The sequence below is a fragment of the Mustela erminea genome, chromosome 17, assembly GCF_009829155.1.
Source record: "Mustela erminea isolate mMusErm1 chromosome 17, mMusErm1.Pri, whole genome shotgun sequence".
Classification (NCBI taxonomy): Eukaryota; Metazoa; Chordata; class Mammalia; order Carnivora; family Mustelidae; genus Mustela; species Mustela erminea.
The window spans coordinates 12,974,063-12,987,749 of NC_045630.1; the positions used below are offsets into that span (position 1 = coordinate 12,974,063).

The 13,687-nt window shown below is 56.3% G+C and overlaps 1 protein-coding gene and 1 long non-coding RNA gene across 8 annotated transcripts in view; one reads left to right on the forward strand and one right to left on the reverse strand.

The window, feature by feature from the left end:
- Positions 1-13,687, reverse strand: part of PACC1 (proton activated chloride channel 1) — a 166,727-nt gene that overhangs the window by 60,924 nt on the left and 92,116 nt on the right. The window contains exon 1 of one of the 7 annotated variants that reach the window (XM_032318527.1): positions 10,507-11,128. The exons of 2 other annotated variants lie outside the window; for them this stretch is intronic. The gene's annotated coding sequence lies outside the window, so the exon portion shown is untranslated. Of the gene's footprint in view, positions 1-19; positions 451-531; positions 1,341-6,789; positions 6,893-10,506; positions 11,129-13,687 lie in introns of those variants that run through there. 4 more of the 7 variants (XM_032318524.1, XM_032318529.1, XM_032318528.1 and 1 more) reach the window with 4 other exon arrangements.
- LOC116576362 lies at positions 432-4,212 on the forward strand. The gene is made up of 3 exons (XR_004280120.1): positions 432-548; positions 1,336-1,513; positions 3,443-4,212. It is a non-coding gene; the product is annotated as an uncharacterized LOC116576362 (long non-coding RNA).

Consider the following 13,687-nt stretch of genomic DNA (forward strand, 5'->3'; position numbering starts at 1 on the left):
AATGACCCCCAGAACTTACTTGTGTGCAATGGCTCCTCCTCGTGCTCGGAGGTGCAGTGGCCAGTGACTCTGCGAGGGCACCGTTGGGGATGCGGGTCCGTCCCGGCTGTCTGGGGCCTCCGCCTGAACGAAGAAGCGGGGCTCGCTCACATTTCCCGGGGGTGGAGCCGGTCCTGGGCCGGAAGTTCCATTCCTCTCCCCGCATGACTTCGCACGCAACTGGGCTGTCCCTCCTTTTGTGACCCGACCTCTAGCGTCAGACAATGTCACCTCCACACCTCATGGCAGCCACAGAGCCCGCCCAGGGTCAAGGCACACCAGGCCTATTTGGGAAAATATGACATGCCACAGGCCCCTTGCTCCTGATCTCACGAGATTCTTACAAAAGGAAATACTCTTGTTTTCAGGTTTCCTGTGTTTAGCTTGATTGCCCGGCACGTGGCAGGTGTGCAGTCCATTGCTTTCGTCTCGTGGGGAGAGACAGGTTTCAGGGTCAGACTGACGGGTACGAGTCCCCATTTCATCTCTTACCGCCTCTAGAGTCCCAGGTGAGTTTTTTTTAGCTTCCCAGAGCCTCAGTTTCCTAATGTTTAAAATGAGAGCCGAAACTCCCACTTCACGAGGCTGGTGCTAGCACCGGATGTGCCATGTCGTAATGCCCCGAGCAGATTGCTAACACCTGCCGGGTGCCACTTCCTCTTTCCTCTTCCCCTCCCATTCGACTCGGGACTGAATGCTTCTCAGACTTCCCAGCAGGTTCACAGACCGACATGAGAAGAAATCGTCAGTTATGCGTCCAGGGTCTGGGCGATGGGCTGGCTGGGAGAAATCAGGGTGCCCAGCTTCAGCCCATTCTCGTCCCCTCCCCAGATACTTGCCGCTCAGCCCAGAACTTTGAACAGTAACCCAGTTCTGCTGATGATATCTCCCTCCCGCAGTTCAGGCTCTTTGGTGTCTCAGATGCCCTGGAGATTCTCCCAGAGTCCCAAGGGCTGTGGAGAAACATCTGCCCACCTCCCCCAAGAGTACTGCCTGGACCGCTGTCTTGCTGCCCGAGGCCTAATATCAGGTGTGCCTGGGGTGTGCCCCCTGTGGTGCAGCTCCCCACCACACCCGATGGTTTGGGTGCCTGCCGACCATTCACTTCCCCTGGGGTTGGGCCCTGCCTCACACTCTAGAAGTTAGGTGACTTCCATTCCAGAGGATGCCTTACTCGCAATGTCCCCAGGCCTTTGCACATGCTGTTCCCTCTGCCTGGAAGGCTCTTCCAACTAACTGCCTACTCTGTCACTTCCCTCTTGCTTACGTCACCTACAATACCTTGTCCTGGCTTAGATACCATCTCATCAAGGAAGCTTTCCCGGACCCCTCCCTGCCAAGATGGCGCCCGCATCAGCACCGATTCTGCTGCCCCACGACAGTGTTTTCATTCGTCATTCTTGCCACCAGCCCTGTTCTCAGCTGTCTCACCACCACCTAGTGCAATGAAAGCCCAGCACCTTCTGCTTGATAGGTGAACAAGAGAATGCACTGGTTCTCCCACACGTGGGGTACCCCTCGCCTTGGTGACCCTCCTCACCCTTCACTCGGGGATGTAGGTCCGAATTCTGGGCCCCATCCTGGGCCAGCACCACAATGCCCACCCCGACCAAGGCCTCCAACAGAGCCCACTGGGCATCACCTCCTCCTGGACCAACCATGCCTGAGCCTTTCCAAGGCCCTGTCATGTGGGCAACATACAAAAATAGTCAGTGGTTCCCCTGGCAACCACCACGGCAGATGGTAACCGGCACGGACAGTCTTGGAAAGCTTGGAGGCCGGGAGGAAAAGGAAGCCTGCTCCGACTGGTAGCTCTCCTGTCTGGGCCGGGCAGGGGGCCATCCAAGCTGCCTCTCCTCCCCTCTTGGCTTCCTGGGGACCACCTGTTCTGAAGCCCAAAGGGAAAAAATGGGCTAGGGGAGTTGCCCACCTGCCCATATCATATGCATCCCTGGCAGTCCCTGTGTTGTGCCTCTGTCCCCTCCCGGTGGGGTCAGTGAGTCCTCCTCTGGCTGCCCGGCCTTATCCAGATGAGGTCACCAGCAGGAGACTCAGTCTTGCTGCCAGAGGCCTCATTTCAGGTGTGGCCATTGTGCCAAGCTGTCCCAGGCCTCACCCGGAGCATCTGGGTCTCTGCCCAAGTCTTGGGCTCCCTGGCTCTCGGCCCTACTGGCCCCCTCTCCAGCCAGGCCCACGGCCTTGTTCTTGCCAGGCCTCCCCCATGGCTCAATCTCAGCCCCGCCTGAGCCCTGCTCCTGTCGCCACTGAGCTCCCCTCCAGGATGAGTGTAGGGCTTGGGGCTGTGTGGGCTGAGGTCCCGGAGGCCCTGGGGTTTGGGATTCAGGGGGCAGGAGCTGCCGAGGGTGCCAGGAGAGGAAAACAGAAGAGTATGGCTGAAGGGTGAGGCCAGAGGGAGCTGCTGACCCTCTGCAGGCAGCTGGGCTCTAGCCGAAGCCCCCAGAGGGAGAACCAGCAGCTGAGAGAGGAAAGGGCGAGGCAGGACTCGGAGTGAGCTGCTGAGGCGTCTGCAAAGGGAAGCCCAAGGTTTCCAGGGGGCAGGTGGTGGATGTGGCCCTACTGGGCACTGGCCTGGCCTGGCCTGCTCTCTTCCCAAGAGCCAGGCTTTGCCTCCCCAACTCACCCCCTCGTCCTGGGACAGTGACCTTGCCGCATCCTCCTGGCTGTGTCACCCCCACTCGGCCCAGCCCATTCCTGAACTTGCCCCTCGCGGCTGCCCCTGCCTCCTCCGCCCACTCACCCCACTACTTCACGGGGCTGCAGGCCTCTTGCCTGAGTCCCCTGCCTGTCAGTGGCCTGGCAAGCGTGGCACTTGCTGGTATCTCCCCAAGGGAGGCGGTGGGGCCTGGGTCCACCTGTGGGAGCTCACAGCTGAGGAGGCAGCCACAACCACCCCAGAGACGGGAGAGGCTAATAAGGGCCTTGGGACCAGCGATGCCCACATGGAGGGCAGCTGAGCCATGGCTGGGGGCCGCTGGGGCTCACGTTTCCACATTCCTGGTGCCACTGCTCAGGGCTCCCAGGTAAGGGTTTGACCTCCCCACTGAGCAGCTTCTTGCCAGCTAGACCCCAGAAACACACCTGTTCCCCTCCTGCCTGAGCCCACTCAGCCTCTCTTTCCCATTTAGTCATGACCTTCCCCTTAACTCTCAGCCATAATCCTCTCTCTGGTCCGCACCACCACATCCTGTCTCACCATCCCCTTAAAGCTCAGGCAGTCTCTTTTCCACAGCGTATTAATTTCACCAGATTTCACATATCCATTCCCCCACCAAGCGTCTGTGGACTTCATGCCCACTACGTGCACAGCACTAGGCCAGGTCTTGGGGCTGGGGTACGGTACGAAGACAGGAAAATAAATGCAAGGATTGTCCTTGCTCTTAAGGGTTTCCAAGGAGAGCGGTGGACTGAGCTGCAAAGAAGTTTCCCTGGCCCCAGGAGCTGCTGACCTGCGGGGACCCCAGCCACAGGGTCCTGGGCGTGACAAGGTGGGTGCATGAGGCTGCGGAGGGACATTGGGATTTTCATGGAAACTTCAACCCACAGTGACCACTTGCATGGGACGACAGTGCCTCCTGGTGGTTGATTCATGGAACTCTCCAGCAGCTGTTCTGTAAAGCCCAAAGGATTAAGCTCTCAAGAGCTTCTATTTTTGGTTCCCAATATTTCCATAATGAAATGCCTACAGGAGCAGCCAGAGGGCTTCTCAAAGGGCCCGAGAGCTGCACGGCTGAACTCCCGTGATCTGCAGCTATCTGCCCTCCAGCGGTCAGACCGGCGCCTTGCTCTCAGGTGCGGGTCTCTTTTCCACTGGGTTAGACCCAAGGGTCTCAGGACAGTGGCTCTGTTCTCCGTGACGAGTCTGGCCTCAGAGGGAATGCCGTGTGCACATTCAGCGTGACGTGTTGGAAAGAACACTGGGTCCAGGGTCAGGAGGCTTGGGTGCTCGCCCCACGTCAGCCGCTAACTCACAGCGAGAAAATAATCACGGTGAGAGCTGTGTTGATTCGGTATTTACTGAACCAGCCACTGCAACAGGAGCTTTAGGTACGCTGGTCCTCACAACACACCTCTGAGGTTGGGGCTATTATTTCCATGTTAGAGGGGAAGAAATCAAGACATGGAGAGGTTAAGTAAGCTCACAATGTGGGGGCGCCTGGGTGACTCAGTGGGTTAATGCCTCTGCCTTCAGCTCAGGTCATGATCCCAGGGTCCTGGGATCAAGCCCCACACTGGGCTCTCTGCTTGGCAGGGAGTCTGCTTCCTCCTCTCTCTGTGCCTGCCTCTCTACCTACTTATGATTTGTCTGTCAAATAAATAAAATCTTTAAAAAAAAAAAAAAAAGCTCACAATGCATGGCAGTCAGGACTCGGACTCACGGTTCTGGAGACCAGCTATGCTCCACTGAATTATGGACCTAAAAGAATCAGAAACCAGAGGCAGGATCCACAGAGCGCTGCTTTCAGATGTTCCCCGGGTGGCGGTGATGTGGAGTCACCTTCAGAATCGATGGGGCCCTCCAGCTCTAGGCTTCACCGAGCCCAGGGCCATCGGGGGTTCGGGAGGTGAAGGTATGAGGAGGAAGGGTTGGGCCCTAATCCCCACAGGTGTACAGCAGAGCACAGGCACAGCGGAAACCACACCGAGGGCAGAGAGATCCTCCTGCCTGCCAGCCCATCCACCTGGAAGCGGAGAGCATCTGCCTTCTACAACACTCTCCTCCGTGCTGTGCCACATATCCCACAAATTCATAGACCCACCATTTTTTACAACTCATGGAGAACCACTTTTTTGGGCAGGGGGGTACAGCAAGCCAGCAGTGGGGAGAGGGGCAGAGGGCGAGCAAGAGGGAATCCTAAGCAGACGCCGGCTGAGCGTGGAACCAGACACGGGGCTCAATCTCATGACTCTGAGATCACGACCTGAGCCGAAGTCGGGTGTTTAACCTGCTGAGCCACCCAGCGCCACACCACCCCCCCCTTTTAGAACATTTTATATTTTTAAGTTGGTGCATTTGGCAAACTCTTATTGAGACCTACTGTGTGCCTGGCACTGGGTTAGGTCCTGAGTCCGTGGTGGTGAAGGAAGCCAGCATGGCCCTGCCCTTGGGAGTCTGCTATCAGGAGGAGACAGGTGATAAACACACGATTCTAAAAAGCAGAATCACACGCCATGATACGGGCTGACAGGAATGACAACACAGGGGTCGGGGAGCAACAGGGTGGCAGGGGCCCTAATAAGGCAGCACGGGCTGGGAGAATCTGCCCGAAGAGGTGACAGTTAATGGAGACCAGAACTGCGTTTTTAGCTTATACCTTCCATTGGTAAAGGACTTCCCCGTGCTCAGGCACAGAGCCTGCTTCTCTCTGAGTTCCTGGGATCCTCCCGCTGGACAGGGGAGCAGGCATTGTAACCTTCCCTCTGCCGGATCACCGGATGTCCCTCCAGGGATGGAGAATTTTGAGCTTCTTTTTGAGAGAAGATCTCAAAGCAGGGGCTGTCTTGGGGGTGGGGAGGTAATGGGGCCCAGGACCCGCCAATTCAGAAATCAGAGAGGTCCCGGGCAGTCGGAGCCTTGAACTCCGCTGTGACACGAAGAGCGGAAGTCAGCTCTGACAGGCACGGGGCAGGACTCACACTCCAGTCTGCAGGGAAGGAGCTTGGGGTCTGTGCCCGCCACCCCCCACTGCGCGCGCGCGCACACACACACACACACACACACACACACACTTGCACGAGAACACACTCCAGCTCAAGCTCACGGCTGTGCTGATCTTCTCGTTCCCCCCTTCCGTGGTGCCGGAGCTGACATTGGGCGGACCACGCGTGGCTTTGCCAGCGGCCGCCTGTTAGCAATCCGAATCTCAGAGCAAATCTCAGAGCAAATCCCTCCATGCAAATTTCAAGAGCACCTTTAGGGCTTTCTTAAGAAATATGAGTACTTTGGCTTTCATTATTACATCAGATCAAAAAAACAATTCAAAGAACAGTTTTCATTTCCTGCTATGATGAACAATAAAACCAAGTAGAAAAATAAGAGTGTATTAAAAAAACAGATACTCAAGTACTTCTCAGAGGACTTATACGCATTTTCTTCACTACATGCATACTCCTACAAATGACTCCGTAATCTACTATGAGAGGTGGTTCTTCACCTATGTAAGGAACTTCAGTAAATTTTTGTTGAATGAGTGAACAATATGGAAATGGATCTATGACTTTAATTTGTGCTTTTTCTTTAATTTTTTTTTCAAGTAAGAGCAACAGTAAACATACTGAAGTTCCTGTTTGTCCAGATCCTAAGCCCATAGAACAGTGATTGCTACAAACATTACCCGTCATAGCTAATAATCAAATTAATGTGCATTTATCAACCTAGGAAGAAAAACTATCATGTGGCAGAACTAATTCTAATCTGATAATTGACTGGACTTCAGTCACCTGTGACATGGTCAAGAGAAGGAAACTGGGACTACTAGGTTTGTAATGACCTCACTTACCGATGAACCATCTTTGAACCCTCACTCCCACCCACCCCCCATTGAAACCCTGCTAAAAACAGCAGCTGCAGTCTATCTTCCCCCTCCTGTTAATCTGGCTCTGGAAATGTATTTAGGCTCCAAGTTCAGAGGAGAGAACTTGCAAGCAGGAAAGAGTTCACTAGGGCGCGCCCACAAATAGAGGGCGCTGGAAAGCTGGGGGGCACCTGCAGCTCCCTGGCTCCCTGTTTACCTCTGGTTCCTCTGGAGACTCCGGAAGTATTTCTTCACCCCAGCAGCACCCCAGAGACGTCAACACCGGCGGGCACGTGTCCCCAGTCTGATGCCTCCGTCTGCACCCAGGCAGGGAGCTCCCCGTTTCCCTTCGTTGCCTCTGCCTGGGATGGCGGAGCTTCCCGCAGTTGCCACCTCTATGACGCATTTTTGGCATTCTCTGCCATTAGTGTCAGGTGACCCGAGCCATTTTCTGGCCTCTGGGGGCCTTTTGTGCCAGAGCGGACTCAGGGAAGAAGGGCAGACCCAGTTTCGTGAACCCTGCAGGTGGTCAGTAGCTGGTGGCCCCTGGGAACAAAGCGAGACCTCCGCTCCCCCCGGGCAGGCTTCTGCCTCTCCGGGAGAAGGGACAGTGAGGAGAAAGGGGACAAGTGCCATCTCAAGTCCAGGTGTGTCTGGCCCACCTCACCCCACCCCTGCCTCCTTGCTGAGCTGCCCCTTACCCCAGCCTGGCCCGGCTACACAGCGCACCCGGGAGATGAGACCATGGGCTCCTCTATGGCTCGCAGTGTCCCTGGGAGGGTTTGGGGAAGGGGTGGTCGTTCTGGATGTCTCTCTGTGAGTGCGGTCTGGCCCTGCCTCAAGCCCAGGCCAGAGCAGAGGTCTCTGGAAGACCCGCAGCACAACTAAGGCACAGCCCCGCGGCCACCCGCCCCAGCAGCAGCCCCACAGGGCTGGCCAGACAGCAACCATGGCCTGGAAAGGAGAACCATGCAGGTCCTGTGTAGGAAAGTCCAGCGGATCGTAGACACTGAGCTAGCCGAGGACACCCAGGTGAGAGCTCTCGAGCGAGGTGGCCAATGTGAGCAGAGCTTGGTGGGGAGGGCGGGAAGCTGGGCAGAGTTGGGAGATAGATGGCAGGAGACTTTATTCATTTATTTGACAGACACAGAGCACAATCAGGGGGAGGGGCAGAGGCAGAGGGAGAAGCAGACTCCCCACTGAGCAAGGAGCCGATGCAGGACTGATCCCAGGACCCTGAGGTCATGACCTGAGCCCCAGGCAGACCTTAACCAACTAAGCCAGGTACCCCTCTTAAAAATCTTTCATGGGATGCCTGGGTGGCTCAGTGGGTTAAAGCCTCTGCTTTCGGCTCAGGGTCCTGGGATCGAGCCCTGCATCGGGCTCTCTGCTCAGCCGGGAGCCTGCTTCCTCCTCTCTCTCTGCCTGCCTCTCTGCCTACTTGTGATCTCTGTCTGTCAAATAAATAAATAAAATCTTAAAAAAAAAAAAAAAATCTTTCATAGCTACTAGCTCTGTTGATTCTCAAACATCTGGGACCCCATCTCCCTTGCAACACAAGTCTGGAATAAACAAAAAATGGTCACATGAACAGGAACTAACAGTCTTTCTCGGGCTTTGTGTCTCCCTCAGCCCCTGTGCAGGGCCTCTGAGCTCAGGAGCTGGTCCTTCCCTTCCAGCTCCAACTTTCTGAGGTGACATTTACAACAACTGCCCTCAGTGTCCCCAAAGCCTCAGGGGGTGGGAGGAGCATTGCGGTAGATGGGGCACTGCCCATGTGGGTACCGGCTCCCACAGGCTGAGCCAGGCAGCCATGGTGCCCAGCACCCTTCCTTATTTATTTATTTATTTATTTAAGATTTTTATTTTTTTAAGATTTTTTTTTTCTCTCGGGATAAATGCTTTCTTTAAAGACACCTGTGGACTCCTGGTGTCCTAACTCACAAGACATGTCTGAATCTCATAGCAAATCCTTCTATGTGTCAGTGTTATTATCTTCATGGTATGGGTGGGGAACCTGAGTCCCTGGACATCAGAGGATTTGCCTGAGGTCACACAGGGCTTCAGAGCCCTAATACCTGGTCAGTCCCATGTTCCCCTCCCCATGTCGTGCTACACATCACCCCCCAGCTGGACAGAGGCCATTTCAAGGTGGCCACCCCGACGGTCCAAACCCAGTGGGTCTAACATGGTGCGTTGAGGTATCACAGCAGCGACTCCCCCCCAGACCCTTCGGCAGAGTCACCTCCAGGGCTTCCAAAACACGGATGCCAGGAAATCCTGACACGCTAGGTCCGGGGGAGCCCAGGCAGAGCAACCCTATGGCTGATTCTCCTCATTCAAGGTCATTATAGTCTATCAAGTCTCTGACAACAGTGAATGAGCCAATTCCGAACCTTTGCCCTTGGGGGAAATACAGGGTTAGGTTCCTGGGAGCCTCTGGACACAACTTTTCATCAACTGAACCATCAATAACCTTGTTTTATGTGTGTTTCTGTTTAAAGACTGTTAATACAAACAGCGATTCATTAATGTGGAACTCACACCTGCACGGAGCCTGGCGAATACCCCTCTTCTCTCCGCAGCGCCCATGACAGCCTTCCTGGGCTTGGCAGCCCCACACGGCACTGCAGGGCTGCCCTGGAGAAATCACCAACAAACCCCCCTCCACACACACAGCGATGGCCCCACTTAGGCAGTGAAAAGGATACTTCCTTCCGGCGGCGGAGGTGAAATGAGCCCGTGGAGTGTCCCCTAGTGACCTTAGCGGGGAGGGTCCCGACGGCCAGCTCAGATTTTCCCTCTGCATGTCAACCGCACACGACCACAGAAGAGCCCTGAGCACTGACACATTTTAGCGAATAGGTAAATTTGCAAATGAAATCCACGAAAAGTGAGCATCCCTTGTGTCTGCAAAGCTCTGTTTGCCGGGTGATGGGCTGTGTCTTATGCACCTGGTAGGGGAAGTTGGGCGGAGGTTCTAGAAGGTGCAGCGGACAGACTGAGGGGTGAGCGGGCTGCTCGGAAGGGTTGGGAGAGTGTCCACAGGGGGCCTCGAAGCCAGCCGAGCAGCCCCTGTGGGTTCTAGGCTGTGACTCTGCCCTCCCCTCACACCCCACAAACCCTGGACCTCCACTCCCCTCTGCAAGTTGGTGGCTCAGGATTCAGAATCTGGTTTCTCTACAGAAATCGGGTCTGGAGGGCTGGTCCTCAGCCCGGGTCACAGAGGCCCATCTGACCTAGTGAGACAAAGCAGTGGCACCGTCGGGCCGCGCGTCTAAGCTCTCACCACAGCTCCCCACTCCCACCCCCCAGCCTCCTCACGGGGCTCAGGGCCTCCAGCTGGAGCCCCAAAACGCAACGAAGGGGGAGGGTCCTCACAGGCAGTCTCAGGAGGAGGTTGAGGACAGGTGTGCTGGGTGGGCGAGGTCTGTCTTTTGTCAGGCGTGGTGACAGCCAGGGTGAGTGTTTCCAGCGCGGAGGGGGCACAGGCGTCAGGATGGGAGGAACGGGGAGCGGAGAGGAAGCTTCCCTCCACTTGCCACCCGCTGGGTCCCAGATATCCTCTCGGGTCGTGGGCCTGGGCCTGCGGGGCCCCCGGCAGCTCTGCAGACATTTCCAAGAGGGGGTGTACAGCTGGGCCCGTGTTAGAGCCGAAGCCAAGGCCTGACCTTGTGCGGCCTTGTTAGCGCTCACCTCCGGAGCGGGACCTGGGGGAGTTGGGACGCCCTCGTCCACCTAGAACGGATGCATGACTGAGCACCCCACCCCTGCCTCAGACCCTCTTGTTTGCCCTGTTCCCCCCCACCCCGGGACCAGCTGAAGCAGGGGTGCAGGTGGGCGGGGGGAGCCGCGGGCACAGTAGGGGGTGGACCCCTGAAGACGCGGCCACCAATACACACACCACCTTGCGGTCTGCGAGAACGCGGCTTACCTTCTACTCAGATTTCTTCCGCAAGGCACACCACGGCCTTCTCAGGCTTCGGAACACCCCTGGTTTGACCCGACTCCTCGCTTGCCGCCAGACAGAAAAGGGTGGAGGCCTGACCCAGCCTGTTCCCCAAGCAGGTTAAACGGAGTTCACAGTTAGATCTTGTTCAGGAAGCTCTGAGGCCCGGGCTCTGAGGAGGACTTGGATGCTGGTCAGGGAGTGCTGGGGAGTGGCCTCAAGGGACGGATGGCCGATGCCTGCTCCAGGGGGGATGAGGGCTTTCCCGGCATTGAGGAGGGATGAGGTGTGAGGGTCAGAAGGCTCTAGAGCGGAGCTGGGGAAGGGGAATCTGAGATTCCCAGGCTTCGCACGCCTGGCCTTAGCAGCAGTGCCCGCCTTCCCTGAGCCCAGCCCAGGCATGGAACTTGGCCTCCTGCCCGCCTTCTACTCTCATTCACTGGGCTCCCAGCGCTGTGCGCAGGAAGGGAGGTGGCCCTTCTGGGGGGCCCCGGCCCCGGTTATTGCAGAGGATGACTGGGGTCGAGAACCTGTGCGGAACCGTGACACAGGACAGCAAGCTCCTTGAATCCCTATCGCCAGAAATCTTCTTTTTGTCCTTTAAGATTAATTAATGAGAGAAAGCAAGAGAGAGAGCGCGCACACAAGCAGGGGGAGAGGCAGAGGGAAAGGGAGAATTTTCAAGCAGAATCGGTGCTGAGCACAGAGCCCAGACATGGGGCTCGATCTCACGACCCTGAGATCATGACCTGAGCTGAAACCAAGAGTCAGATGCTTAACTGGCAGCCACCCAGGTGCCCCACCACTGTCTCTTTTTAAAGGGTTTCATGTTTACAAGCTTTAAACAATTTATTCAGTTAAAAAAAAAGACAAAAAAAAACCTAATTGATGACTGTCTTATTTCTTTTCCTCCCTCAACGTCGAGAATTAACTAAATGGGTCCGTTCCTGCCCTCTCCTCCTTCCTCCTTCTCATTCAAACATTTTTTAACATTTGCTATACACCAGGGGCTGAGGACAAGCTGGTTCCTCCCCTAAACTGATGCCTTTGCTCTGAACCCCCTCTGGCTGGCTGCCCAGGTCCCACTGCACGCCTCCCTCACCTCGACCGACGCCACCACCTCTGGGAAGTCCTGGGGGGTTGCGCCCCCACACCAGGTGCCGTGCACAGCCTGCCAAGTATCCGGCATGCCTCTAGACCCTGTCTGGCCCCGGCTGAGGACTGTGACCTGCCTTCCTGGGAGAGGGGCAGCTTCTGGGCTCTTCCTTTCTCACTCTGTCTCTCCCCAAAGAGCAGGAATCCCTTCTCTTCTTCCCTCTGGATACTTGGTCTACGGTTCTGACCAACTGTCCTGAGGTCCCAGGGGAAGGGACCCTGGGGCCCAGAGCAGGATTTTCAGGGGAGAAGACTCAGAGCTGTCCCTCGCCCCTTCCTCTCTGTCACCCTCGACCTCAGCCTGGCGTGCACAGGGAGGCCACCCCAAGCGGGCTTTCCAGGATTCTGGCTGGCACAGAGGGGTTGCTGAGCGAGGACACGGAAGGCACCTCCAAGGCAGGGAGAGCCCAACCAAGAGCACTCCGGGATGGCTTTTAAAATGGGTGTAATGAGGAGAACCTGGGAGTTTTTGCAGGTGGCCCCAGGGCCTGGGGAGTGAGGGGATGTGTGGCCCAGTGGAGGAGGCAGGGCCCAGCCTGACCCTCCGGTCAGTCAAGTAACCTGTGTTTTTATCAGGCTGCCGTGTCTGCTTGCATTTAGAAAACGGGTTTCTGTAGCCTCAAAGATGAGCAAACCATCAGCTTATGGGAAGCCCACAGCTCTCCTCTGCTCAAATGAGCCTCTCATTGCCAGTCAGGGGCTGCGGCCCTGTGACCTCAGACGGCAGCCCCAGCCCTCTGCTGCTGTGAGCTAGAGAAGGCAGGCCCAGGGCTAGCTCAGGGCCACGTGCGTAGGAAGTGCTGATGAGAATCAGATCAGGCCGGCGGAGAGAGATGGGGCCTGGGTGCTTCCGCTGCCCTTGGACTGGGGTAGGGGGTGCTGGGATCCCAGATGAAGGAAGAGAGACCTTGCCGAGGAGTCCAAAGACATGGGTTTCGGTGCTGGCTGCCACTCACCATCATGGGGCCCCAGGGGACCCAAAGCAGATGACTCAATTTCTTTATCCATGGGATGGAGGTGGCACCCTCCGCCCGCACCTGCAGGTTATACCGAGGAGCTCCGTGTGCTTCGAAAACGGTCAAGTTTTGCTGTTCCCGTGCAAGGTACTGCTACGGCTCTGGGCACTGACCCCCGGTGGCAGTCAGGGCCGGGGCTGTCCTGGGGCATTTGGAGCAGTTCCTGGACTGGAGCTTCTGAGTTGAGCTTTACGAAAATCAGAGGGTCACCGGCTCAGTGATGGGCAGGGGGTCATTCGGGAGGTCATGCCCACACCCACCATCCTTGGTACCATGTGGGCTTTTGGAGGTTTTGTTAAAAAATGGAGTGGGTGTCCCTAGGCACCCCGAGATGGCTTCAGGGCCCTTAGGAACAACAGAGCTTTTCTGTTAGGCACAACATGAGGCCTTTGGCATCGGCCCCAAGACACAAATTTCCTTTTCCACCCTTCAAGCAACTGAACAAATCTGCCTGCCTTCAGGCCAGGGGAAGCAGGGCAAGCTGCGGCCTGCCTCGTCCCCAAGGTGACAAAGAACCAGGGGTCAGGAGGACAGTGAGTCCCAGGATGCACACGCACCCAGGCCTGCCCTGCCCACAGGCACCTTGGGAACATTTTTGTGTTACAGAAGTTGCTCATGCTTGTGGGAAGGAACAATGTGAGCAAGAAATATACAACGAGAAGGAAACTCCTTCCCATTCATGGCCTCTGGCCACTCTTACGCTGGGCCCGACGATCCCTAACTTGGGAAGACCAAGGATGTGAACTGATGTGCCCTTCAACCTGTGGGTGTGTCAGCTGATGTGTATTTCCTTGTGACAGCCCCAGCTCTGACCCCAGACCTGCGAGACAATGAGCTCAGGGCTTGGTTTCTGCGAGTGTGGCATCAGTGACAGAGATGACCCGAAGCAAATGGTAATCTGAAGCCAGTTCCCTTTGACGTGGGTTTTTCTAAGTTATTTTCTAAGGTGTTGTTTGCTCCAGAGTTAGCTTTACAGATGTGCCTGGTGACTGTTA